Source organism: Rhinolophus ferrumequinum, chromosome 8 (genome assembly GCF_004115265.2).
Source record: "Rhinolophus ferrumequinum isolate MPI-CBG mRhiFer1 chromosome 8, mRhiFer1_v1.p, whole genome shotgun sequence".
Taxonomy (NCBI): Eukaryota; Metazoa; Chordata; class Mammalia; order Chiroptera; family Rhinolophidae; genus Rhinolophus; species Rhinolophus ferrumequinum.
In genome coordinates this window covers 19,424,854-19,427,883 of record NC_046291.1, presented here as the reverse complement: position 1 = coordinate 19,427,883, position 3,030 = coordinate 19,424,854, and the positions used below count along the sequence as shown (strand labels likewise).

The window sequence follows — 3,030 nt, the reverse complement described above, 5'->3', positions numbered from 1 at the left end:
CTTAGTGCACATATTTGTTGGGGAATTAAATGAAAGGATCGAACAAGGATAAACGACCTAGATGTTAGCTAAGGCCTCTCTGTCCCCAAGATCTTACATCTGTGCATGTGGCTTCAGTTAATACCCTACTCAACCCATTGGTGGTGTGTACAGGAAAACAAAACCTAAACGGCACACAAAGTATTTGGTGAGTGTACTACCCTTACTGGAGGTTAGTGGGTCACAAATAGTAGTGTGTGATCTCTCAATCTCACCCTCTCTCTATCCCACTCCTATTTCCTTCTCTCCACTCCATCCTTCCTTCTCCCATTCTAGAAGAAAGGAAATTCCTTTCCTTTTCTCTTGCTGAGGAATTTTGCCCTTTTCTCTGAAGCTTCTGTTCTTTCTGACCTCCAGACTACAGAGGATGCATTTATCCCCACACCTCTCCATCACTAGAATAAGGGGTGTTTTCTCTCTATAAGAAACTCTGGTAGCAGTTCCTGGAGGAGTGAAAATTTCACCAACTCCTTACAGTTAATTACTATTATTACTGGCTAAAATAATGCTTGATCACTTGGAACCTCTAGAATAATCACAATCCAGGAAGATAATGAGATTAATTCCACAGCAATTATTTCAAACTCAAAGCAACGTTCAATTACATATCAGAACAGATGAAATAGTGTCACTTTCTGTTTTTTCTACACCCAAGCCAATTTGAGTAGAAGTGTAGACCCCTCTGGGATCTGTGATATATTTTCAGGGCCCCGTGAATTCTCTTTGAAAAATTAAAGCAAGGCTATTCTGCTTCATCTGGATGACTTCTCTATGAACAATTAAGTGTCAGGTGGTCATCTGTGGTAGAAATGCTTAATCTTTCAGTGAAATGATAAACTTGCTTAGGTCCCTTTGTTCTAATATGAAAATGACAATTGTTACGTATCTGCTATGGTAACTCAAAAGAATTGTTAAATTCCTCTACAAGTTATAAAAATAATATTTCTCTGTAGCAATGATAACTTTTTTTTGTTTGTTTTAAGGAGGGCCCAGCTCACAGTGGCCCATGCGGGTATCGAACCAGCAACCTTGGTGTTATTAGCACCACGCTCTAACCAACTGAGCTAACGAACCACCCCACAATGATATCTTATAACTGAAATTTTTCTCATTTTTTAATATATTTAAGGCATTGATTTGATATTATTAACATGATATAGTGAAATAAAGCAAATACTACTTTAATTGTGGGTCAGTGAGAAAAGAAGAAGGTGGACTTGATACAGAAATTATGCATTTATAATAGTATCGAACACATGCATACAAATGTATTAAAAATGTATGTTTCAGCAGAGAGAAAGGAAATTAGCAGTAAATGCCTTGTTCATAACATTCTGAATACTATTTAAGTAAAAATCGAGATTTGTTGGTTATACTTTAAATCCAGAGAAGATTGCTCTTTGGAATGCTCTGGTTAAATATAAAGTCTGAACTAGCAAACAAAGATTTAAAGTAATTAATATAATTATGGATGATTTGTATGAACATGCATTTCCTACATTTAGAATATACTGATTCTGCTTTGTAGGTTAGAATCAATCCATTAAAATATCAGATGATGAAGCTGAAGCTGAACAATAATGAATGTCAACTACAAGTTTGTATGTATATGTATGTATATACATATATATATGTATATATATATATATGTATATACTTACAAGAAGCGGAGTACAGCATTAGGAATAGAGACAGTGGAAATGTAATGGCTGTGTGCGATGTCAGAGGGGTAGTGGATGGGGGAGGGGTGTTCACACAGTGTGAGGGATATAAATGATAAACGTCTAAGTATTACTTTGTCTTGTGCACCTGAAACTATAAATAAATAAATAAATAAATAAATAAATATCAGGTGAACATGCACATGAACCCCTATGATTAAAGACATGAAAGACAGAAAATTAGATCCTGAGCAATATTGAGAAACTCTAGGGAAAAACACTTTAGGGACCTATGAGGTCTTTCCATGTGTCACTTGGCCAGGTTAAACCTCCAGTTATTCATTTAAAGCCAATCTAGGTGTTGCTGTAAAGGCATTTTGTGGATGCGATTAAAGCTCATACTCAGTTAACTTGAAATAAGAGATGAACTTGAGTGGACCTGATTCGGTGGTTGAAAGGCTTTAAGAGTGGAACTGAGGCTCCCCTGATAAAAAGCATGTCAGCCTGTGGATAGCAGCCTTAGCCCCACACTTCCAACCTGCCGTTCTGACATCCTGGCCCACAGATTTCACACTTGCCTGGCCAGCTCCCACGTTTGCATAAGCCAATTCCTTGCAATAAATGTTGTAATATATATCTCCTGCTGGTTCTGCTTCCCTCATGGAACCCTGACTTATACAGGGCCCCGATAACCTTATGATACACAAATGTTCAGCAATCATAAGAAATTGATATCCAATAAAAATTTAAATTCAGCAGAACTTTGTAGGTATTTGAAAAGCCACCTCTCACATTTTTTTAAACTCCTGATTTTTAAAAAGTTTCTGTAGCAGTCACACCTATGTACAAATACTTGAAGAGAAAAAAGGCATTTGTATTCAATAGTTGTTTTAAATGGTATCTACTTATGAAATAACATTGTTGATTATAAAACTAGGAAAGTGTCAAATAACTTCTGTCAACTTCAATGGATGAACAAAAAGAGTGCAATGGAGGGCGACTTCAATACTGGATGCATAGTCATGGCAAATGGCCATTAGTGGTGGGTACCAGCACGATGGCCCAAACCATCACAGAGAACTGCCTCCGGAGTTACAAGGCCAGAGAACAGACAAGATCTGTCCCTCTAGTAGACACCAATGAAGATTAATTCATGTGGATCTGTGAGCCTCCCATTTCTCAAATTTCACCACCACCTTTGCCCCGATACTTCGGGATCACAAAAACTGCCCTCAATAATCCCCATCATCATTCTGAATAGGATCACAGGGGGTGAGAAGACATATAAAAGTCTGAGGATTTATCCCAAACATCTCTTTAGCCATCATAA

The 3,030-nt window shown here is 37.4% G+C and overlaps 1 non-coding gene across 1 annotated transcript; it reads right to left on the bottom strand.

The window, feature by feature from the left end:
* Window positions 1-1,039: 1,039 nt before the first annotated feature.
* On the bottom strand, window positions 1,040-1,113 carry TRNAI-AAU (transfer RNA isoleucine (anticodon AAU)). The gene has a single exon. It is a non-coding gene; the product is annotated as a tRNA-Ile (tRNA).
* Between the last annotated feature and the right edge of the window lie 1,917 nt (window positions 1,114-3,030).